At 42.5% G+C, this 26,473-nt stretch overlaps 1 protein-coding gene and 1 long non-coding RNA gene across 3 annotated transcripts in view; one reads left to right on the forward strand and one right to left on the reverse strand.

Annotated features, from left to right (window-relative positions):
• LOC125456974 (uncharacterized) overlaps nucleotides 1-26,473 on the reverse strand; it is a 202,602-nt gene that overhangs the window by 170,307 nt on the left and 5,822 nt on the right. The window lies entirely within an intron of this gene.
• Nucleotides 20,461-26,473, forward strand: part of il6st (interleukin 6 cytokine family signal transduce) — a 97,501-nt gene continuing 91,488 nt past the window's right edge. The window contains exon 1 of the mRNA XM_048537855.2: nucleotides 20,461-20,612. The gene's annotated coding sequence lies outside the window, so the exon portion shown is untranslated. The remainder of the gene's footprint in view (nucleotides 20,613-26,473) is intronic.

Raw genomic sequence — 26,473 nt, forward strand, 5'->3', positions numbered from 1 at the left:
AGATCGATAAATTCTTGATCTCATAAGGAATCAAGGGCTATGGGGAGAGTGCAGGGAAGTGGAGTTGAAATGCCCATCAGCCATGATTTAAATAGCAGAGTGGACTTGATGGGCCGAATGGCCTTACTTCCACTCCTCTGTCTTATGGAGACAGTCAGTGTGGACTCGATGGCCCAAATGGCCTGCTTCCACACTATAGGGATTCTATGATTACATGACCATGCTTCATTGAATAAGGCACCAGCAAACACAGCCCTGTTGACCCTGGAAAAGCTACAAGGATCTACAAACAAAAGTCCTGTGGCTAATCAAAACCAACCACCTAACTATTCTAATCACATTTTCCAGAACTTAGCCCATAGACTTGCATGCCTGTGCATTGCAAACTTGGTTGAATTTTTTGATGAAGTAACAAAAAAGATTGATGAGGGCAAAGCAGTAAACGTTGTTTATTTGGATTTTAGTAAGTCTTTCATAAGGTTCTGCATGGTGTAGATCACGTGGGATTCAGGGTGAGCTTGCCAATTGGATACAAAATAGGCTTTACCGAAAGAGACAGAGTGGGGTGGTGGAAGGTTGTTTTTCGGACTGGAGGCCTGTGACTAGCAGTGTTCGACAGGGATCGGTACTGGGTCCACTTTTGTTTATCATTTAAATAAATGATTTGGATGACAGTATAGGAGGCAATGGTTAGTATGTCTGAGGATGACACCAAAATTGATGGTATAGTGGATAGTGAAGATTAAGATTACAAAGAGACCTTGATTAATTGGGTCAATGGAATGAGGAGTGGAAGATGGAGTTTAATTTGGATAAATCGAGGTATTGCACTTTAGCAAAACAAACAAGGACAGGGCTTATCCAATTAATGATACAGGACTGTTGAATAGTTACGAAGGTGTTTAGTGCTCTTGCCTTCGTTGCTCAGATATTTGAGTATAGGAGTTGGGATGTCATGTTGAGGTTGCACAGGATTCTGGTGAGGCTTCTTCTGGAGTACTGTTTTGGTCACACTGTTATGGAAAGATATTATTAAACTGGAGAGGGTTCAAAAGATTTACCAGGATGTTACCAGAAAAGAGTTACAAAAATAGGCTGGATAGGCTGGGACTTTTTTCACTGGAGCGCAGGAGGTTGAGGGGTGACCTTGCAGAGGCTTATAAAATCATGAGGGGCATAGATAAGGTGAATAGCAAAGGTCTTTTCCCTAATGTGAGGGAATTCAAAACTAGGGGGCATATTTTTGAGTTGAGAGGAGAAAGACTTTAAAAAATCACGAGGGGTAACATTTTTACACAAGGAGTGGTTGGTATGTAGAATGAAATGCCAGAGGATGTGATGGATGCAGGTACAGTTACAATGTTTAAAAGACATTTGGATAAGTATGTGAATACGAAAGGTTTGGAAGGATATGGAACAAATTCAGGCAGGTGGGACTGGTTTAGTTTGGGAATGTTGTTGGCATGGACTAGTTGGCCTGAAGGATCTGTTTCCATGCTGTATGACACTATGACTCTAGTTAAATACTTAAAATAATAGATCCTTAAATGTTATGAGGGCTTCTGTCTCTACCAGCCTTAGAGGCAGTGAGTTCCAGATTCTTATAACCCTCTGGGTGAAAAAGCTTTTCCTCACATCTCTCTGAACCTTCTGCCTCTCACTTTAGGATTGATGCCAACTGGTCATTGATCCCTCCATCCGGGAGAAAAATTTCTACTTATCTACCCATATATGCCCCTCATAATCTTATATATCTCAATCATGTTCCCTCTCAATCTCCTCTGCTCTAAAGAAAACAACCCCAATCTCTAAGTTCTCCTTACTAATATCTGGGTCCATTGCCAAAATTGGGAGGGCTGTTTCACAAACTAGTGAAGTAGCCATGTGACACAGTCATATTCATGGAACCATACTGTACTCACGATATGCTAAAAACACTATTTCCATTCTTGACCACCAGTAACACAAACCCAGCAGAGGTGGTTTCACAGTGGTATATTGTTGAGAGAGAGTTGCCCTTGGAGTCCTCAGCATTGACAACAGGCCCCATTAAGTCTTATTGTATCAGGTAGGTGAAGAAACTTCCTGCAGATGACTATGTACCACCCCAACTGGTTCCATTTGTTGCCTCCTCAGCTGATGAATCATTACTCTTTAAGGTTAAACAGAAAATGGAAGGAGCACTGAGGGTCATAAGACAAGGATGTAGAATGTAATCTAGGTTAGACACTTCACTATCCATCACTGAGTGAATCAATAACACCATTACTGACTAAGTTGGCTGAGACCTTAAAAGGTAAAGCCGTTGGACTGGGTTTGCAGCAGGTTGCCAGGGAACCAAACAGTGGGGAAAACGTATTTCACCTCATCAAAGAACAAATAACTGTACAACACACAAACAGGCCCACCAAGACTGTGCTGACACTCTCTAAACTGTATGTATCCCTCTATTCCCTACCTATTCATACATTTGTTAAGATGCCTCTTAAACATTACTATTGCGTCTGCCTCCACAACCTCCTCTGTTGGGGCATTCCAGGCACTTATCACCCTTTGTGTAAAACACCTGCCTCTTATATTTCCTTTAAACTTACCCCCTTTTATCTTAAACTTACATCCCCTAGAAATTGACATTTTCTACCCTGGGAAAAAGACTCTGACTCTGCATTCTATCTATGCCTTTCAGAATTCTGTGAACTTCTAACAGGTGCCTCTCATCCTTCAACACTCAAATGTAAACTAAGAAAGCTTGTCCAATCTATCCTCATTGCTAATATCCTTTAAACCATTTCTGTGCCTTCTCCATAGCCTCCACATCCTTCTGGTCATGTGCCAGAACTGAACGCAACATTTCAAATGCAGCCTAACTAAAGGTTTATACAGCTGCAACATAACGCACCAATTTCCAGTCTCTATGCCCCAACTAATGAAGGCAAGTATGACAAATGCCTTCATGACCACCTTATCCACTGGTGTTGCCCCTTTCAGGTACGGGTGGACCTGTATGCCTAAATCTCTCTGTACGTCAATGCTTCTAAGGGTATTGAGTATCTCCCACTGCATAAGACCTTCTAAAATGCATCACCATGCATTTGTCCAGATTAAATTCCATCTGTCATTTCTCCACCCGAATCTCCAACCTATCTACATCCTGCTGTTTCCTCCAACAATCCTCCTCACTATCTACAAACCTACTAATCAAGCCAACTATATTCACTTCCAAAGAATTTATGTACATTACAAACAACAGGGATCCCTGCAGAATACCACTGGCCACAGATCTCCAGTCTGAAAAATTCCCTTCCACCAATACGCTCTTTCTTCTAGGTTAAGTTACTACTGTATCCATCTTCCCAGCTCACCGTAGATCCCGTGTGACTTCAGAATCAAAAACAGAAATTGCTGGAAAAGCTCAACAGGTCTGGCAACATCTGTGAGGAGAAATCAGAATTAATGTTTTTGGTCCAGAGACCCTTTTCCTCAGAACTCCATGTGACTTTGCTTTTTGTATCAGCCTGCCATGAGGGACCTTGTCAAAGGTTTTTCTATAACCCATGTATATATCTACTGCACTGCTCTAATCAACCATGTTTGTCACTTCCCCAAAAAACTTAATCAAGTTTGTGAGACACGACCTCCTCCATACAAAGTCATGCTGCCTACTGCTAATAAGTTCATATTTTTCCAAATGTGAGGAATTCCTGCCAGGAAGGCAGCCCAGAGAGGGACTCTCGTGGAGGCATGGCGAGGGCTGGAAAGCCCAGAGAGGGACTCTGGCAGAGGTATGGCGAGGCCGGGTAAGACCTGAGTGGGACTGCAGCAGTGGAAAGGAAAGTTGGACTCTCCTAAGATTTTTTTTTAATCTTATTCTAAGCTAATGTGAATGGTACTATCTATGTACAGCAAAGGTACACACTTTTCACTGTATTTTGCATTGAATACATGTGACAATAAATGATTCGATTCAATCATATCCGTAAAAATCTTCTCCAATAATTTCCCTACTACTAACATAAGGCTCACTGTCCTGTAGTTACCCAGGATTGTCTCTGTTGCTCTTCTTAAGCAACTGTAGCTATTCTTCGAAGTCTGGGGCCTTTCAGGAAGAACAGGATACAAGGATTTCGTACAAGACCACAGCAATTTCCTCACCTGTCCCCTTCATCTTTCTGGAACAGATTCAATCAGGTTCTGGGAACTTGGCTACCTCACTGTTTTTCAAAACACATAACACCTCCTCCTTTTTTATATATCTTGAAATGCCTTAGAATATCAGTATACCCTTCCTGACAAACACCATCCACTTTAGGACCTCAGCCACTTCCTCTGCTCCACATGAATTTCTTCCTTTCAACTTCAGTAAACCTACCTTTTCACGAGCTAACCCCTTGCTTCTAACACATGCATAAAACACCTTGGGATTTTCCTTAATCATGTTGGCCAAAGATATTTCATGGCCTCTTTCAGCCCTTCTAATTCATTGTTTGAATTCTTTCCTGCTATCTTTGTATTCTTCAAGGGCTCTGTCTGTCTTCAGTTTCCTAAAACTTACACATGCCCCCATTTTCTTTTTAACAAAATTCTCAATTTTTCTTGTCATCCAAAGTTTCCAAATCTTACTATCTTTATCCTTCACTTTCAGAGACATATGCTGGTCCTGAACTCTGATCAACTGGCCTTTAAAAGATTCCCACATCCAGGCTGTTTTACCACCAAACAGCCAACCTTATCTATATTCCCCAGTTCCTGCCTAATATTGTGGTAGTAAGCCTTCCCCAATTTAATACTTTCACCCAAAGACTACTCTTGTCCTTATCCATAAGTAACTTAAAACTTACAGAATTATGTCACTGTTCCTGAAATGCTCCCTCACTGAAACTTCGATCACTTGGCCAGGCTCATTCCCCAATACCAGGTCTAGTATGTCCCATTCTCTAGTTGGAAGAACCCTTCAAGTTGTCTTCCCTCAGCACAGCTGTGCTATTTTCCCTTATCAATGATATAATTTTAACCAATCCGCAACAATTTGCCTGCCACAAATGTATCTGTCCAAGAAAGAGTTGGGAAAAATGACAATCGCACAGTTCTTGTGGACTCTAAGTCTTGTCTTCACATTGAGAATACCTTCTATTGTATTGTGTATGATGGAAATAGCAGGCTAGGTAAGAAGCGTTCACGCTCCTGAGCCCATCTGATTCTGATCACCAGGCCTACCATATCCTTTTCTTTTTATTTTTTCATTTCTTTATAGTTAACAACTAAATTCATTTTGCCTTCATTTATTGGCTTTGGTGGAGGAAAGATGTTTTGGGAGGCTGCTACTGCAGTGATGGTAGTGTGGTCTATTTCTTGTGGCCATTGCAGCGACTTCCTTGCGTGTCCTGTGGAGTTGTTGGATTCTGCAGCATCTTCCAGTCCAGGATTCCAACAGCCCAGCATGGAAGTCTGCTTCAACAACAGCTTCGGCGATGAGGCAAGTCCTTGAGGTAGCTTCTGCAGTAACTTTGGCATTTGGTGGTCCAGCCTGAGATTCTAAAGGCCCAAAATTCAGGGGCTTCAACGTTGGCTTTCGGCAGTGATGGAGAACGTGGTTCCTGTCTTTTCCTTGACCCTGGGAACCCAGGGGCCATGAACTCAACAAAGATGGACTTTTTCTTAGAGAGATAGTAGGAACTGCCGATGCAGTTCCTACTATCTCTGTAACAATTTTAACCCCACTGCGAAACCTCTTCTAAGGATGCCTTCTTTAAAGAAGATACCCTCCTCCCTCTGAAAACAGAATCCCCTTCCCCTCCCCCATTTCTGAAGAAGGGTCCCGACCCAAAACGTCAAGCTTTCCTGCTCCTCTGATGCTGCTTGGCCTGCTGTGTCATCTAGCTTCACACCGTGTTATCTTGGACTTTTTCTTAATTATATGATATATATGAATGATATCTGTTATTAATATAGGCACTGGAGTATGCTGACTTAAATGCTTTTCGCTGTACTTTTTTTGGAGAAATACAAGTGACAATAAATTATTTCTTCTAATCTATTCAATTCTTTCCTACCATCACAGTGCTAAACAGGAAAAACTTTGATCGAATCTAGCAACTCTAGACAGGGCAATCACGAGACACTGTGAGTCCCTCGTATGCAGCCAAGTTGTACACTAAAACAGTTTGCAATCTGTCTGCACTGCCCGGCATATCTCCACTCTGCCACTACCATCAAGGCAGGGAATCAACTCTTGTTCAGTGACAAGTGCAGGAGTGCATGTCAGGAGCAGAACCAATTATAATTGAAAATGATATCAGTGATAATGGGAACTGCAGATGCTGTAGAATCCAAGATAAAGTGTGGAGCTGGATGAACACAGCAGGCCAAGCAGCATCTCAGGAGCATAAAAGCTGACAAAAACATCAGCTCCACACTTTGTTATAATTGAAAATGAGGTGCTTTGAAAATGAATTTTAAGTACTCCTAGCCAAGCCATTCCAATATAATAACACTGGCATCTCCTTGACAATGAGGGAAATTGCCCACATGTGTCCTGTACCCGAACAGCAGGACAAATCCAACCCAGCCAATTACCATCAAATCAGTCTAGTCTTGATTATCAATAAAGGACGGAAGGTGTCATCAACAGTGCCATCAAGCAGCACTTATTTAGCAATAACCTACTCAATGTCACTAGTTTGTGTTTTGACAGGGCCATGGTTCCTGACCAGAGATGAAGTGGAAATGACTGCCCTAGACACCAAGGCTGTCTAGCAAACTTGAGTCAATGAAATCAAGACAGAAGTATCCTGCTGGTTAGAATCATACCTGGCAAAATGATTGTGATTGTTGGAGACCAGTCATTTCAGTTCCAGGACATCTCTGGAGGAGGTTTTCCAGGTCACATCCTTGGACCAAACATCTTCAGCTGCTCCAACAATGATTTTCCCTCTATTGTAAGGTTAGAAGTGAGAGTGTTCACTGATGATTGCACAATGTTCAGCACCACTTGCAACTCCTCAGTCATTGAAGCAGTTCACAACTGAAGGAACCAAGACCTGAACAATACCCAGGTTTGGACTGACAAGAGGCATGTAACATTTGTGCCACACAAGTTCCAGGCAATGACACTCTTCAATAAGAGACAATCTAACCAACGCCCCTGGATATCCAATGGCATTGCCATCACTGAATCCCTGACAATCAACATCCTTGAGATTGCCACAGGCCAAAAACTGAACTAGACTATATAAGTACTGTGGCTAAAATAGAAGGTCAGAATATAGGAATCCTGCAGCAGGTTACTCACTTCCTAACTCCCAATACCTGTCCACAATACAGCAGTGTGATGGAATACACCATATTTTCCCCAATGAATGCAGTTCCAATACCATTCGAAGAACTTGACACTAAGAAGCTGAAAGCAACCCACTTCAACGGCACTACCTCCACATTCACTCCCTTGATAACACACAGTCAGCAGCTGTAGTGCATACCAGCTACAATCTGCTCAGCAGAAACTCACTAAGGATCCTAAGACAGCATTTCTCAAACCCAAAAATACAACACACTAGAAGGAGAAGGCTACCAGATACATGGGAAAAGCACAACCTACAAATTCCTTCCTAAACTAATCACTGGTTGATTGATTTATTGTCACGTGTACCGAAGTACAGTGAAAAGCTTCGTGTACAAGCAGTATCATAGTAAGCAAGGATGTACAGATCAAAAAGACAAGCAGAGGTACACACATTACATTACACAGGGCATACATTAGGCGAGATCAACATTAGCAAGATCAGCATTATTTGAGGCTAGGCAGTCCATTCATCGTTCTAATAATGGCTGAGAAGAAGCTGCTTCTAAACCTGCTTGTGTGTGTGTTCAGGCTTCTGTATCTTCTGCCTGACAGAAGAGGTTGTAGGAGATCAATACCAGGGTGCAATGGTTCTTTGATGATGTTGGCTGCATTTCTGTGGCAGCAAGCCATATAATAGAGTCCATGGAAGGTTGGCCTCCATGATGATCTGGGCTGTGCACACCTCCTGCTGTAATTTATTACTATCCTGGACACAGCAGTTGCCATACCAGGCCATTATGCACCTGAATAGTATACTTTCAATGGTGCTTCTGTAGAAATTGGTGTGGGTTCTTCTGGACATGCCACATTTTCTGGGCTATCTGAGGAAAAAGAGGCATTGTTGTGCCTTCTTCACTGTCGCATCTACGTGACAAGTTCAGGACAAGTTGTTAGTTGTCATCATTCTGAGGGACTTGACACTCTCCACCCTCTCAACCTCAGTTCCATTGATGTAGATGGGGGAGTGTTCTCCTCCTTTCTTTCTGAAGTCAGTGATCAGTTCTTTAGTTTTGCCAATTTTGAGAGAGAGTTTGTTTTCATTGGATCATGTCAGCAAGCCCACTATCTCCTTTTTGTGTTTTGACCTGTCATTGTTAGATTTCTGTCCCACAACAGTGGTGTCATCAGCGAACATGTGGATGGCATTTATTTGGAATTTGGAAACACAGTCATGGATGAACAGGGTGCACAGTTAGGAGCTGAGAACTCATCCCTTGGGGGCTCTAGCATTGAATGTTCTTGTAGAAGAGGTGCTGTTACCTATCTTCACTGATTGCAGCCTCTGCGTCAGAAAGCTGAGGAGCCATCTGCAGAGGGTAGACCCCAGACCAAGGTCACAGAGTTTCGAGATCAGCCTAGAGGGGATAATGGTGTTGAAGGCAAAGCTGTAGTCAATGAGCAGGAGTCTAACATAGATGTCTTTGTTGTCCAGATGTTTTGGGGATGAGTGCAAGGCTAGGGATATGGCGTCCATGTGGACCTATTATGTCAGTAGGCAAACTGTAGGGGATCAAGGCAGGCTGGCAGGCTGGAAGACTGGAGTTGATGTGGGCCATGGCCAGCCTCTCGAAACACTTCATGATTACTGAGGTCAGAAACGCTGTCAATAGTCATTAAGGCAAACTGCACGTGATTTCTTAGATCTGGGGATGATAGTGGTCTTCTTGAAGCAGGTAGGTCCTCCTACCATTCCAACTTGAAATATATCAGCATTCTTTCATTGTCACTGGGTCAAATCCTAGAATTACCTCTCTGACACTATTGTGTATCTATTTATACCAAATGGATAGCTGCATTTCAAAAACACAACTCACCACTAGGATTAGGCGATAAATGCTGGTCCAGCCAGTGATGGCCACATTCCATGAATGAATTAACAAAATGAACTTTGCAACAAGGTAGATGATCTCAGGACATAAATAGAGATAAATGGGTACGATCTAACTGCCATGCAAAGACTTGGCTGCCTGTTGACCAGGAATAGGCCCTTAATATTTTAAGTTATTTGATATGTAGGAAGAGCAGACAAGAAGATAAAGGAGATAAAGTTGCAGTGATAAAAAGGAATGGGATCAATACATTAACAATGGAAGAACTCAGATCAAAGTGGAATCTATGTGTGTGGAAGTAAGAAAAGCAAGGAGCAGCATGTATTTATTTTTCCTCCGTACTAGTTAGCCGCCCCTTTTTAAAATTTTCTTTGCTTTTTGTGTGTGCATTTGATAGTTTTTAGTGGAGTAAGTAGGTAATAAATTTCCTCTTCATTCATGTATTGGCTTCTTAATTTGACCTAGTGAATTACATTATGATTGAAGGGTGGCATACTTGTGTGCTATAAAGAATTCAAAATATTTGTTGTGAGTGACCAAAGGCTTTTAAGAAAATCAATTCACCCTTCCTCACCAGGTCATAACCAGGGCTCAGGGCAGGAGAATACATCAGGACCCAGACCCAGGGGACTTAGGGCCTGCCTTACTTGGGTTGAGGACTGAGGATGGGCCCACAATTTATTTTTAAGGAAAATTTCTTTGGAAAAATATTTGATATTTTGATCCAGATTTTTGGTGAGTCAGTGCAAATTGGAAGCCCTTTAAAAATGGTCGGCAGAATTTCCAATCCCATTTCTGGGTATTTTTGCCATTGCAGAATAAGGCTATCCTCCCACAAACAGGACTCCCTGTCTTGCCAGCAATCCACCCAACCTCATCCCCAATTTTTATATCAGCGAATCTGTTAAGTATGTGTTGTTCAAAATTTCTTTCAATAGAATTGTGAACCATAGTTTGAACATCAGAACTTCTCACAGTTAAATTTAAATACAGCTTATCTAGGACCCCTCAAAACCCCTAACCTGCAACACTCTCTTGCATGCTTGCTCACATAGCGTGCTGTGTTCCTCATAAACTTCTACAGCAACCAAGCTCCAAGTAGAACAGTTGATTTGGGAGCCTGGTGCCATGCCTCTGAATAACGTAACTCACCCATTAGAACTGGTTTTAAATGATCAATGTCTTGATAATACACAGGTTGGCTTTGGAGGGGGTGTTGTAGTTGGCCAATGTTTTTAAGGATCTTGCAATTGGACTGCTGGTGGTACATCTCTAGTGCTATGTCCAGTGAGGCATCTGTATAGCATCATCCAAGTCTCAAAAATATATAGGAGCACAGCATAGGGATCACTGCTGTCTGGTAAACAATAATCTTCCTCTTGGGTTCGAGACAGTGGTCCTTATATTCTTTTTCTCAGTTGACCAAAAGTTGAGCTGGTTCATTGGAGGCCATTATGAATTTTGTCATTTCTTTGCATGGAGCTTTCAATTACTCACTTCTGAAGGGCTGAGAAATCCCTTCCCAAATTGCAATGAAGAATTTGCCCATTGAGAAGCACTGGCGATATGAGCTTCACTGCACAGAACATTCAACAAAAAGTCAAGGTGTAGCAGAAAACACTGTTTGTGGTCTTTGTCAAATTCACAATAGCCTTTTACTCTGTCACTATGCAGGTTTATCAGGAATTCTCCTCAAATTTGGCTGAAGTCCAAAAATTGCCACTATCCCAAAAGTGGCAAGCAACAGACAGGAAAGTATTTAACATACACACCCAAAAAACCACTCCAGCCTCAACTTCAGTATGCAGACAATATTTGTGTGCCTATTCATGCAGAAATTGACATCCAGGTCATTTACAACATTTTTCTTTTCTGTGATGCTCCAATAGCATTAATTGCCTATCTCTCACAGGAAGGTGGCACTGAACTGCTTCCTTGAACCACTGCAGTCAATGAAAGTAAGTTACTCTCACAGGTCTATTTGGGGAGGGAGTCCCAGGATGGTAAACCAAGTGAAGGAACATAGCTCCAATTCAGAGTGGTGTGGCTTTGAGGGAAACTGGCAGGTTGCGTGTTCAAAAGTATCTTCCACTCTTGTGCTTCTGTATGATAGTGGTCATGAGTTTGGAGAGCTCTCGAAGTAGTTTAGGTGAGTTGCAGCATCTTGTAGATGATATACATTAATGCCATTGTATGTCAGTGGTGGTGGGAGTGAAAGTTGAATGCAGTGGATAAGGTGCCAGATCAAGTAGGCCATTTTGTCACAGATTCTGTTGAATTCCTTGAGTGTTGTTGAAGCTGTAGTCATCAGGCAGTATTCATCTCACTCATAATTTGTGACCACATTCAGGCTCTGGGGAGTTAGTGATAAGTCATTCATTGCTGAATTCCCAGTATCTGCTCAATTCTTGCAGTCACAGTATTAAATATTGCTGGTTCAGTCCAGCTTCCGCTCAAGAGTAACACATAGAATGTTGAAAGTGAGGACTGTAGGGATGATAATGCCATTGAACATCAAGGGGAAGCAGTTAGATTCTCTCTTGTTCAAGATGCTCTTTGCCTGGTAGTTGTACAGCTCAATTGTTACTTTCTACTTGTCAATTCAAGCCTGGACACTGTCCAAGACTTGCTGCATTTGGGCATGGATTGGTTCAGTATCTGAGGAGTCACAAGGTATTGAACACGGTGAAATCATCAGTAAATATCCCCACATTTTGATCTTAGGATGGAAGGAAGGTCTTTAAGGAAGCAGTTGAAGATGATCCAGGAAACTACTGACCAGTCTCACATCAGTCGTTGGGAAGCTTTTGGAGAGAATTCTTAGGGATAGAGCTTACACACATTTGGAAAAGCATGGCCTAATTAGGGACAGTCACCTTGTGTAACAGTGGATGTTGTTTACGTGGATTTTAGCAAGGCTTTCAACAAAGTCCCTCACAGTAGGCTCATCCAGAAGATTAAGATGCATTGGATCCACTGTGACTTGGCCATGGAGATTCAGAATTGGCTTGCCCTCAGAAGACAGAGGGTAGTGGTGGAAAGATGTCTTTCAGGCTGGAGTTCCATGACTATTAGTGTTCCACAGGGATACGTACTGGGACCTCTGCTACTTGTGATAAATATAAATGACTCGGATGAAAATGTAGATGGGTGGATTAGTAAGTTTGCAGATGATACGAAGCTCGGTAGAATTATGGATAGTGCAGCAGGTTGTCAAAGGATACAACAGGATATATATCAGTTCCAGATATGGGCAGAGAAATGGCAGATAGTGTTTAATACAGGTAAATGTGAGGCACTGCACTTTGGGAGATAAAATGTTAAGGAAAAGTACACAGTTAATGGCACAATCCTGAACAGCACTGATGTACAGAGAGATCTTGGAGTTTAAGTCCATAGCTCCCTGAAAATGGCCATGCAAGTAAATATCAACCAATTGAAACAGAATATCTTTTTTTACCCTGTCAAAATTGTTCATAATTTTGAACAACTCAATCAGGTCACTTTATAACCTTCTCTGCCCACAGGTGAATAAGCCCAATTTCTCTAATCTTTCCTTATATCTAAAATTCATCACTCCTAGTATCATTCTAGTAAATCTCCTTTGCACTCTCTTCAGGGCTTAAACATCCTTCCTTAAATAAGGTGCCCAGATCTGAACACAATACTCGAAATCTGATTTGACCAATGATTTGAGGGGGTGTGGCATCACTTCCTTGCTTTTATACTCTATGCCTCTATTTATAAACACTAGGATTTTATAAGTCTTGTTAACTACTGTTTCAACTTGTCTGGCCACCTTCAGAAAATCTTGCACTTCAACCCCAAGATCCAAAAGATGAGATAAAGTGATCATCCTGGGAAGGTGAGTGAGGGACTATACACCTCAGGTGTTCACAGTGAGAAGTAAGGGTTAATGTTTGATAAATTTTCTTAAACAGCTTAATTGGTGATAGAAATGTAAGTAAGTGGAGTTGAATGCTGCATTTGTGGAAGTGGGAGATCCATGATGGTTCCAGCATCTTGGACAACTACATCTGCTAGAAGTACACCCAACTGCAGCTCTTCACAGATCCCATGGATAGGTTGAAGTGGCAATAGGATGCACTTAGGAGCATGAGGATGGCGGACAGCATCATAGACAGTAGTTTTAGAGATGTGGTGACACCTAAGGTGCAGGTAGATAGATGGCTGACTGCTAAAAGGGGCAGGCAGGGAGTGTATGAATCCCCTGTGGTCATCTCCCTCTCTAATAAGTATACCATTTTGGATACTGTTGGGGGCAATGACCTATCGGGGATAACAGCAGCAGCAGCCAGACTGGTGGCACCATGGTTGGCTCTGTTCTTAAGAAGGGAAGGACAACGAACAATAGAGCAGTAGTTTTAGGGGACTCTATTGTTAGGGGTACAGATAGGTGCTTCTGTGGATGTAAAAGAGACTCCAGGACGGTATGTTGCCTCCCTGGTGCTAGGGTTCAGGATGTCTCGGATCGCATAGGAAGCATTCTGAAGGGAGAGGGTGAACAGCCAGAGGTCATGGTACATATTGGTACGAATGACACAGATAGGATAAGTGATAAAGTCCCACAGCAGCAATTCAGGGAGTTAGGTACAAAGTTGAAAAGCAGAATCTCCAATGCTGTAATCTCAGGATTATTCCCTGTGCCATGTGCCAGTGAGGCTAAAAATAGGAAGATCGTACAGCTCGACATACAGCTAAACAGATGGTGTAGGAGGGAGAGTTTCAGATATCTGGACCATTGGGATCTCTTCTGGGGCAGGTGGGACCTATACAAAATGGACGGGTTGCATATGAACTGGAGGAGAACAAATATTCTGGCAGGGAGGTTTGCTGGTGTTACTCAGGAGGATTTAAACTGGCTTGGCAGGGGTGTGGAAACCAAAGCAAAAGTGAAGTGATTGAAAGGGAACTCGAGAACAGGGCCAGTAATACTCAGGGGAAGAGCAGGCAGGGTGTGGTTGCGAAACAAAGCGGGTCTGGAGGACTGAAGTGCATCTGTTTCATTGCGAGAAGTGTACCAGTAAGGGAAATGAGTTTAGAGCTTGGATTAGTACTTAGAACTATGATGTTGTTGCTATTACAAAGACTTGGTTAAAGAAGGGACAGGATCAGCAGCTTAACGTCCCAGGATACAGATGTTTCAGGCCAGACAGAAGGGGATGTACAAGGGGTGGCACTTGTACAGGGCCACCATACTGGCCCTGGAGCGTGTCCAGCGGAGATTCACACAGATGATCCCTGGAATGGTAGGTTTAACGTATGATGAATGGCTAAGGATCCTGGGATTATATTCGTTAGAGTTTAGAAGCTTGAGGGGAGATCTAATAGAAACTTACAAGATAATGTATGGCTTAGAAAGGGTGGACGCTGGGAAGTTGTTTCTGTTAGGCGGGGAGATTAGGACCCATGGGCACAGCCTTAGAATTAGAGGGGGTAAATTTAAAACTGAAATGAGGAGACATTTCTTCAGCCAGAGAGTGGTGGGCTTGTGGAATTCATTGCCACGGAGTGCAGTGGAGGCCAGGGCATTAGATGCCTTCAAGGCAAAGGTCGACAAATTCTTGATCTCACAAAGAATCAAGGGCTACGGGGAGAGTGCAGGGAAGTGGAGTTGAAATGCCCATCAGCCATGATTTAAATGGCGAAGTGGACTCGATGGGCCGAATGGCCTTACTTCCACTCTTATGTCTTATGGTCTTATGGGTGGGGGAGTTGCACTACTGATAAGGAGGATATCACAGATGTACCACAGGAGGACACCTCAGGTAGCTCATACAGTGACGCAATATGGGTTGAGCTCAGGAACAGGAAGGGTGCAATCACAATGTTTGCAGTTTACTATAGTCCACCCAACAGCCAACGGGAGATAAAAGAACAGATTTGTAGGCAGATTTTGGTAAAGTGTAAAAGTAACAGGGTTGTTGTTGTGGGTGATTTTAACTTCCCATATATTGACTGGGACTCAGTGCTTGGGGCACAGATGAAGCAGAGTTTGTAATAAGTATCCAGGTGGGCTTCTTGAAACAGTATGCAAATAGTCCAACTAGGAAAGGGGCTGTACTGAACCTAGTATTGAGGAATGAGCCTGGCCAGGTAGTCAACGTGTCAGTAGGGGAGCAGCTCAGGAACAGTGATCACAATTCAGTAAGCTTTAAGGTATTAATGGAAAAAGATCATTTTAGTTGTCAGGCGAAGGTGCTAAATTGGGGAAAAGCAAATTCCAACAATATTAGACAGGAACTGAAGAATGTAGATTGCAGGCCAATGTTTGAGGGCAAATCAACATCTGGTATGAAGGAGGCTTTCACATGTAAATTGTTGGGAACTCAGGAGTGGCACACTCCTGTAAAGATGAAGGATAAGTATGGCAAATTGAGGGAGCCTTGGACAACGAGAGATAGTGAGCCTAGTCAAAAAGAAAAAGGAAGCATTTATCAAGGCTAGGAGGTTGAGAACACATAAAGCAAGGGTGGAATTCAAAGAAAGTCGAAAGAAACCTAAGCAAGGAATCAAGAGGGCTAAAAAGGGTCATGAAAAGTCATTGGCCAACAGGATTAAGGAAAATCCCAAGGCTTTCTTATACATATATAAAGAGCAGGAGGGCAGCAAGGGAGAGGTTTGACCCACTTATGGAGAGGGAAGGGAATTTATGTGTGAAGCCAGAGGAAGTGGGTAACGTATTAAATGAGTACTTTGCATCAGTATTCACCATAGAGGAGGGCTTGGTGGATGATGAGTCTGGAGAAGGGTGTGTAGATAGTTTGGTTTATGTTGAGATCAAAAGGGAGAAGATATTGAGGGCTTGAAAAACATTGAGTTAGACATGTCCCCAGGACCTGATGGGATATACCCCAGAATACTGAGCGATGCAAGGGAGGAAATAGCTGGGGCCTTTAGAGAGATCTTTGTATCCTCAATGGCTACAGGGCAGGTCCCAGAGGATTGGAAAATAGCAAATGTTGTTCCTTTGTTTAAGACGGGTGGTAGGCATATTATTGGATAGGATTCTTCGAGACAGGATTTACTTCCACTTGGAAATAAGTGGCGTATTAGCAATAGGCAAAATGTTTCTGTGCAGGGGAGATCATGTCTCACTAACTTGGTTGTGTTTTTTTGAGGAAGTGATTGATGAGGGTAGGGCAGTAGATGTTGTCTGCATGGACTTCAGCAAGGCCTTTGACAAGATCCCTCATGGCCAACTGAATCAGAAGGTAAAGTCGCACTGGGTCAGAGGTGAGCTTGCAAGATGGATAAAAAAAACTGCCTTGGTCATAGAAGACAGAGGGTAGCATTGGAAGGGTGCGTTCCTGAATGAAGGGCTTTAACTAGAGGCACTCCTCAGGGATCAGTGTCGGGACCTTTGCTATGTAATATATGTAAATGATTTGGAGGGGAATGTAACTGGCCTCATTAGTAGGTTTGCGGATGACACAAAGGCTGGTGGAATTGCGAATAGTGATGACGACCATCAGAGAGTACAGCAGGATATAGATTAGTTGTTGACTTGGGCAGAGGGATGGCAGATGGAATTTAATACAGAAAAATGTGAGGTAATGTATTTCAGAAGGTGTAATCCAGATGAAAATATACAGAAAATGGCAAAACCCTTAATAGTACTGATAGGCAGAGGGATCTGGGTGTACTGGTACACACGTCACTGGAAGTGGCAACGCAAGTGGAGAAGATAATTAACAAGGCATATGGCATGCTTGTCTTCACCAGGTGGGGCACAGAATTTAAAAATTAGCAGGTAATTTTGCAGCTTTATAGAACCTTTGTTAGGCCTCAATTGGAATATTGTGTTCGCTTCTGGTCACCACACTACCAGAAGGATGTGGTGGCTTTGCAGAGGGTACAGAAAAGATTTACCAGGATGTTGCCTGGTACGGACAGCACTAGCTATGAGGAGAGGTTGGAGAAATTTGGGACATTCTCACTGAAACAACAGAGGTTGTGGGGGGGCCTGACAGATGTCTACAAGATTATGAAGGGCATGCACAGAGTGGACAGTCAGAGACTTTCTCCCAGGGTGGAAGAGTCAGTTATTAGGGGGCATAGGTTTAAGATGCAAGGTGCAAGGTTTAAAGACGATGTACGAGGCACATTTTTCACACAGAGTGTGGTGGGTGCCTGGAATTCACTGCCGGAGGAGGTGTTGGAATCAGATGTGATAGTGGCTTTTAAAGGGCGTCTTGACAAATACATGAATAGGATGGGAATAGCGGGATACGGTCCCCAGAAGGGTAGAGGGTTTTTGCTGTGATAGGCAGCTTGTCTGTTTGGGCTAGGAGGACTGAAGGCCTGCTCCTGTGCAGTAATTTTCTTTATTTTTTGTATCCCACAGCTTCTGTACTCCCTCAAAACTGTCTCTCTGAAGTCACTTGGTGTCATCCTCACAATTCACTATTCTCCCTCACTCAGTATCATCTGCAAATTTAGAGATTTTGCCCTCAACACCCATTTCCAAAGCTGCAAAGCTGCATGATGAATTCTCCTTAATATCGGTACACTCAGACAATGAAGACCAGTTTACCTGGGACAAGGTAACCATAGTAGCCCAAGCCAAACATAGATATGCATGGAAATTCCTACAGGCACCGTTCTCCACTGGAATGCAATTAACAAATACGTAGAGTTGGACCCATATACAACCCATACAGATCAAAACTGGGAATAACGCTACTCACCATAATGGACTGAACGAATAAATTCCAAGCGGTGTAGAAAAACATTGCTTCATCGGAGACTCCACTGATGATGTCACTTAGCATGGTGACGGAACGTCTGAACAGGATCAAGCCAGCTTGGCAAGCTGCATACCCTACATTTTACTGCCATCCATGTGCCTTTCCAAGAGTCACTTAAAAGTCTCTTTGTTTCCTATCTTTTTAGCTAACTTATAATCCATGCTGCCGAGATCCCATCAATCCTAAACATATCTAATTTTCTAACCAACCTGCCACATGGACCTTATCAAAAGCTTTCTGAAAATTCAGATATACAACATCCACAGCACTACCCTCATCCACTGCCTGTGTCATCCTCGTCAATGAACTCAATTAAATTTGTCAGGCATCGCCTGCCCTTGACAAAGCCATGTTGGCTGTCTAGTATTAATTTATTTTTCTCTGGGTACGTATGTATTTTATCCCATGTATGGCCTCCATCAGATTTTCCACTATTGATGGCAGAGCATTTAATAATTAAAAGTTTGCAGTGTTACAGAATTGGTGGAGTGAAACAACTTTGCAAGGTTATAGGCCTAGAGAAGCTGAAAGAGACAGAGAGGGCAAAGGTCATGAAAGCAAATGGAATAGAAATCTTTGACAGTAGAATAGAAAATTAGAGCGCAGAGAAGTTCTTGAGGGGTATAACACATGATCAGCTTAGGGAGGGGAGCAGAAGGTGGAAAATGAGTTTTGAAAAGCAGGGGAGTAGGAAGGAATCAGTGTAATACATTCCCTGGGGTGTGTCTTTAACGACTGAAGAGCAACTCTCCAAGATTACATGTCCTCCTTCGTTCCTACCCCTTTAAAGATTTATTTTTAAATTGAGCTGTCCACTGCCACCACACAATGGTCGATGCTAACCATGTTTTGGCAATAGCAGCATATCATTAACATCAGTTAAACTTTTAACAAGCTCAATTGACATTTAAACATGTGTTACATCTGGTGAGTGGGCTATTAATTCAGTACCCACCCACCCTCCATATTCTGGGGGTGAGATCAGGGTTAGTTGGGACAGTGGTGGGCTGGATGCCAGCTTTAGATTTTGATTCAATCAACCTCTCCAGGCATGTATGACACACCTCTGGAACAGGAGGGTCTTGAATCCCAGCCTTCTGCCTCAGAGGAAAGAACATTATCACTGTGCCACAAGCGCCCTAGATGCTACTCTATTTTACATACCTTCTTTTCCCCCTACCAACCCCTAAACACAATGCCCCCAACTCCCAGCAAAAACAGATGGTGATGTTATGGCTTATTTAATTCATCTGTTGGTTAAAACTCAAATTACAATAACTAATCATTACTGAACTACTGACAGAAATTCATTAGAAGAAATTAGTTACTCAGTATTCTTCCGATAATGCTCTTAAAACAGGGCAAAGGGGAAATAATATCAATTTTGTTCTTTGGCAAGGTTCCCTCGAAGAAGGGACTGAAACTGGTTAATGTCATTTCACAAATATTTCTCAGCACACAGGTCAGACATTCATAGGGTGATAGCAAGAACTGCAGATGCTGGAGTCAGAGACAACTGGAGGAGCTGGAGGAACACAGCAGGCCAGGCAGAATCAGTGGAGCAGGAAAGTTGATATTTCGGGTCTGAACCCTGTTTCAGAAAATCATTTTCTGAAGCAGGGTCCAGACCGGAAACGTTAACTTTACGGGCCTAGGCCCGAAACGTCAGCTTTTGTGCTCCTGAGATGCTGCTTGGCCTGCTGTGTTCATCCAGCCTCACATTTTATTATCTTGGAATCTCCAGCATCTGCAGTTCCCATTATCTCACGTTAACTTTACTGCTGCGTTCCACCAGCTCCGCACAGTTGTCTCAGACATTGACAGAATTGTTATGGTGCGGTCCATCGTGTCTGTACGGACTTTCTTGAGTATGACCACATCGGCAAATAAACTATTTAATAACCTATTTGGACAAATTCATTTCCGATCGTCCAGTGGCGATCTGTTCGTCTTTTTTATTATAAATATCCAATCGAAATATTTCATGACATACTACTCCCGAAATTTACCACAGAATCTCTTATCAGTTATTTAAATAAACTATTACGTTTAAATATCTTAAAACGCCTGACTCTTCTAAAACAAAGCTTGCATATTAATATGTAAACCAGGGAAATTTATCACACTTTTTAATGAATAGTTTAATTACTTTTCCGGTAATCGTAGTATTTTCCACGTCAGGTTTGAATGCCAAAGCTAGCGTTCAAACAAAAAGAGTATCGAATAATCTGCAAAATTAAGCGAGATTTGATCCAACTTCAACAACAACCTGTTTTTCGAGTCTTAATTCCTCCTCCCCTGCTACGAAGTATGTTTGCCCACAGTTAAAAACGTTTGCTAAAATCAACTGCTTTTCTGCAATTCACACGCCAACCCATGAACCATCTGATGATGACTCAGTTTACTGGAAGGCCACATTTCAAGGGTCCCTGCCAGGAACTGCTTGTTCATTCGAGTGTAAGGCGTCTGCTTGTCTTTATGACTCCTCCTCCCTAATCTTTCCTATGTAAAAAAAATCAGACTCTACAGTACGCGAAACGAGTTCTCGTTAACCATCTACAGAAAGACAGAACATTTGACTTAAACAACATTTATAACATTACAGTAAGCTGCCTTTACTCGTCAACCACAGGAACTATATTTAACAATTCTCTTAATCTGAATCCACCTGAGGTAATTGCTGTTACATTTTCTTTTCCACCTCTGTTTTGATTTATTGAGCGCCTAAGCGCATGTATTGCTCATTGCAGAGCTCCGAGAGTGGCGAGTTTGGGTATCCTGTTGTGTGTGGAGGGAAAAGAACCAGGGGACACATATTTAACGCGATTGGTAACATAACCAATGACAGGATAAGGAAAGGATCTTGGTTTATGCAGTGAGTAGTTAGAATTTGGATTACACTGCCTGAGAGGGTAGTACAAGCAGACTCAATTGTAATTTTCAAAAGAATTTTCAAATTTGATTAAGCAAAAGAAGACTAAACAAAAAAATGTGCAGGGCTACGGGTAAAGGACGTGCAACTGGAACTCCTTGAATTTCTTGCAGCAAGCCAGCAGGGATTGAACAGGCCACTTGACTTCCTTCTGTGTTGTAACTATTGTATGGTTCTAATAATCTGTGATTAGAAATTTTAAAATGTAAAAAAAATTATTAATTATTATTATCCCTCTATTACTAAATGTAATGCAGGGGCAGGGGGGCCTGGGTATATGTGCACAGATCATTTGAGGTGGCAAGACACCAGGAGAAAACAGTTAATAAATCATACAGCTTTATGAGTAGGGGTGTAGAGTACAAGAGCAAGATGATGATCTTAAACTTGAATAACACACACAGCAGGTGTATTTTGTACTGTTGAGTGCCATATTTTAAGAATGTCTGAGGAGGGTGCAAAAGCACTTTACAAAAATGGCTCCAAGGGCGAGAAACTTCAGTTATGAGGAAGCTGCAAACGTTCTCCTTGAGAAGAAGGCTGAAATGGGATTAGTTGGAGGATTTCAAAATCATCAATGGGCCAGACAGATAGGGAGAAGTTGTTCCCAAATATAAAATAAAAACAAGAATAGATTTAAAGTGATGTGCAAAAGAAGTATGATTGATATGTGATAAAAGACATTTTTATACTGAGTAGTTGGGATATGGAATGCACTGCCTGAAAGTGTAACGAAGGCTCGTTCAATGAAGGTGTTCAAGAGGGCATTGGATGATTATTTGGATAGAAATAGTTCTCGAGAGTACAGGGAAAAGGAAGGAGATTGGCACGAGGTAATGAAGCTTTTTTGAAGAGCTAATGGAATGATGAGCCAAGTGACTTCCTACTTGTAACAGTTTTGGACAAGGGTAACCCTGATGTTAGAACAGTGTTCCCTAGTTCTGGACTCACCCTCAAGAGAAAATGCCCACATCCCCTTTGTCAATACCATTCAGAATCTTAGAAACTTCAAGCAAATCTCCTCACTCACTTCTGAAATCATTTTGAAAACAAACATAGTTTCTCCAATCTTTCCTCACAAGATAACCCACTTATTCTGTTGTCAATCAAGTAAACCTCCTTTGAACCAGCTCCAACACACTTACAAAAATTAGCATATCAATATTATTTGTTTGCTGCAAATAATTTATCAATGGCTGAATGGTAGTCGATGTTTGTTAATAGTTACTGAGTGGAGCACGTGTACCTATACTGAGTGAGCAATCACAAGTTTCCTACTTTAATGGGCACATTTGATTAAAATAACATCATCTCCTTGACATTTAATAGCATTACCATCTTGATGTCACTTTTCTTTCATGGTAAGTGAATTGAAATGTTGGAACTCCCTCCTTAACAATGCTTCTGGGTGTTAAATCACACAAACTCCAGGCCATGAACTGCCATTTCCTGAAGGCCAATTAGTGATAGGAAACAAATGCTGACCTTATCAGTAACATTCACATCTTAGGAATAAATATTAAAAAAGAAATAATCAACTCTCTCATTACCATTGACAAGAAACTTAACAGGTCCAGCAACATAGATGCTGTGGCTACAAGAACAGATCAGAGGGTGGGAATTCTGCAGAGGATAAATTATCTTCTGAATTTCCAAAGACTTACAATTATGTACAGGTATAAGTCAGGAGACTGATGGAATACTTCTCATTTACCTAGATGAGTGCAGTTCCAATAAAACCAAATAAGTTCAACACTATCAACATGCTGCATATCTGTTGTATCATTAAAAGTGGAATCAAGTTAGAATTTACCCTCTGCAGAATTCCCAACCTCTGACCTATTCTAGTAGCCACAGCATCTCTGTTGCTGGACCTGTTAAGTTAGGATAATCTCTATGAACTGGACAAAGGAAAATGGCAAAATGGATGATTTAATCAACTGCAAAAATTGGGAGATGGATAATTTGGCATGTTATTATGCAGTGGTCTCTTTCATTGTCAATGTCTAATTCAATCTTTGTTGATTAATAGTCCCTCTGTATCGAACTGACCAGAATCCTACAGTGTGGGGAAAGGCCATTCGACCCAATGACTCTACACTAACCCTCCAAACATCATTCTGTTCCAAACACAGGCTCCTACCCTATCCTCTGTAACCTTACAGTTGCTACAGCTAATCCACTTAGCCTGCACATCCCTAGACACCATGGACGACCTAACCCCCGAATCTTTGGACTGTGGGAGGAAACCAGAGTCCTTAGCAGAAAGCACAGACATGGGAAGAATGTACAAATTCAACATGGACAGTCACCTAAGGCTGGAATCAAACCCAGGTCCCTGTGAGGCAACCATGTTAACCACTGAGCCACCATGCTGCCAGTAGTCCCTCACAAGAAATGCTTTGAATGTATTTTTTAACCATATGTTGACATAAATGGCAAGACCAACATTTGTTACCCATTCCTAATTGCTCTCAAGAAGGTAATTGGTGAACCATTGCAGCCATTGTATGACTTTTACTGCTCTTTATGGTATTTTTTATTCATTGATGGAATGTGGGCTTCTCCGGCTGGGCCTGCATTATTGCACAGCCTTAGTTGCCCTTGAGAAGGTGGTGGTGAACTGCCTTGTTGAACTGCAGAAGTCCATTTGGTGTAGGTATATCCACAATGATGTTAAGGTAGGAATTCCAAGATTTTAACCCAGTGACACTGAAGCAACAGGCAGTATACTTGGATATATTGGTGAGTAACTTAGAGGGGAACTTGCAGGTGGTGGTGTCCCCATGTTTCTGTTGCTCTTGTTCTTCTCAATGGTAATGATTGTGAGTTTGTGAATTTGTAAAGTGCACCTTCTATCTGATATACACTGCTACTGTGCATCTGGTTGGAGGGAATGTTTCTGCATGTAATGCCAGTCAAGTGGGCTGTTTTGTCTTCAACTCTATTATGTTTCTTGATTGTCACTGGAGCATGCATTTGAACAATGTGAGGTTTCCATCACACTCCTAGCCTGTGTCTCCTTGACGGTTGATGGACCTTGGGAGTCAGGAGGCAAGTTACTTGCAGAATTCCTACCTGTAGCCTGCTCTTGAAGCCACTGTATTTATATAGAAATATATAATTTGGAGCCAGGAGTCCACCATTCGACTCTTTGAGCCTGTTCCACCATTCAATATGATTACTGATTATAGGGCGGCATGGTGGCTCAGTGGTCAACACTGCTGCCTCATTGCACCAGGGACCTAGGTTTGATTCCAGCCTTGCGTGACTGTCGTGTGGAGTTTGCACACTCTCCCCATGTCTACGTGGGTTTCCATCCAGTTTCCTTTCACACTCGGAAGGTATGCAGGTTAGGTGAACTGGCCTTGCTAAATTGTCCATGGTGTCCAGGGATGTGCAGATCAGGTGGATTAACTATGACAAAAGTAGGGTATAGGGCAGGGGGCTGGATGTGATGGTCTTTGGAGGGTCAGTGCAGACTTGATGAGCTGAATGGCTCCTTTCCACACCTTAGCAATTCTATGATTAAAGTTGATTAAGACTGATTAAGGCTAACTCAGTACCTCATTCCTGCTTTCTCCCCATATCCTTTTCCCACAGACTTAAACTCTCTGAATCTCACAGAAGCTTCTCAGCATCCACTTCTCGCCCACGTTTGTGTCATCTGCAAACTTAACAATATGACAAATAGAACATAAGAACTTGGAGCAGAAGTAGGCAATTCAATCCTTCTAGCTGGCTCCATCATTTGATATGAACATGGCTCATCTCAGCCTCAAATCCACTTTCCTGCTCACTCTCCATAACTTTCAACCCACTACTAATTAAAAATCAGAGATAATATCCTACACTGGGATAATGAATTCCTCAGATTCATGATTCTTTGAGAGAAGTAATTTCTCCTCAGCTCTGTTTTAAATCTGCTACTCGTTATCTAAAACTATGACCTCTCAGTCTAGATTGCCCCACATCCCTTCTCCATCTACTTTGTCAACACTTTCAAGCATTTTATATACATCAGTTAGGTTTCCTCTCATCCTTTTAAACTTCAGGCAGTATAAGCTTAAACTACTCAACCTGTCTTCATAAGACAACTCCTTGTCTCTGGAATCTATCGAGTGAACTTCGAACCTAGAAACATAGTTCCCTATCTATATCATTAACACATATTGTGAATTGCTGGTCTAAGAACTGATCCCATAGTTCTTCATTAGTCACTACCACCCACTCGGAAAAAGGCCTGTTTATTCTTATTCTTTGTTTCCTGTGTGCCAACCAGTTCTCAATCTGTTTCAGTACACAGTCTTGAATCCCATGCACTTTACTTTTGCATGCTAATCTCTTACATGGGACCTTATCAATAGCCTTCTGAAAATCCAAGCAAATCGCATCCACTGGCTCCCCATTATCCACTCTATTAGGTGTATCCACAAAAAAGTATTTTCAGCGACTCAAAGATAGACCAGGAGTTTCCCAACAATAAGCGTGCCCTCCACTCCCTCTGTTCCAATCCCAACCTCACCATTAAACCTGCTGAAAAAAGGGATCGCTGTGGTGTTATGGCGTACTGACCTCTACATTGCTGAGGCCAGATGCCAACTCTCTGACACCTCCTCCTAGCATTCTCTCAATTATGACCCCACCCTGGTCACCAAACTGTCATCACAGCAGGACAGTGGTTCAGTGGCTACCAATGTTGCCTCTTAGCACCAGGGACCTGGGTTCAATTTCAGCCTTGGGTGACTGTCTCTATGGAGTTTGCACGTTGTCCCCGTGTCTGCGTGGTTTCCTCTGGGTGGTCCAGTTTTCTCCCACAGTCCAAAGATGTGCAGTTTAGGTGGACTGACTATGCTAAATTTTCCATAGCGTCTGGGATGGAAAATACAGGGATAGGGTGGGGGTGGATCTGGGTGGAATTGTTTTCAGAAGGTTGGTATAGACTCAATGGACCAAACAGCCTGCTTCCACACTATGAGGATTTGATGATCCCATAGACCATCAATAACCTCATTATCTCAGGAGACCTCCAACCTCATCATTCCCCAACCCCGCACTACATGTTTCCATCTCCTTCCCAAAATCCACAAACCTGACTGTTCCGGTAGACCCACTGTCTCTGTCTGCTCCTGCACCATTGAACCCATCTCCGCTGACCTCACCTGTCTTTTCCCCCCAGGCCAGGAACTCTCCACTTATGTTTGGGACACTATCCATGCCCTCCACCTCCTCCAAGATTTTCAATTTCCTGGCTCCCAACACCTCATCTTCACCACGGACATCCAATCCCCGTACACTTGCAGCCCCCACGCAGACAGCGTAAAAGCCCTCTATTTCTTCCTCTCCTGCAGGCCCAACTAGTCCCCCTCCATCTACACACTCATCCACTTAATGGAACTTGTCCTTACCCTCAACAACTTTTCCTTTAACTCGTCCCAATTCCTACAAACTAAATGTATGGCTATGGGCACCCACATGGGTCCAAGCTATGCCTACCTCTTCGTAGTATACGTGGAACAGTCCCTCTTCCGCTGTTACACTGGCACCACCCCTCACCTCTTCCTCTGCTACACTGATGACTGTATTGGTGCTGCCTCATGCT

Source organism: Stegostoma tigrinum, chromosome 1, assembly GCF_030684315.1.
Source record: "Stegostoma tigrinum isolate sSteTig4 chromosome 1, sSteTig4.hap1, whole genome shotgun sequence".
Lineage (NCBI taxonomy): Eukaryota > Metazoa > Chordata > Chondrichthyes > Orectolobiformes > Stegostomatidae > Stegostoma > Stegostoma tigrinum.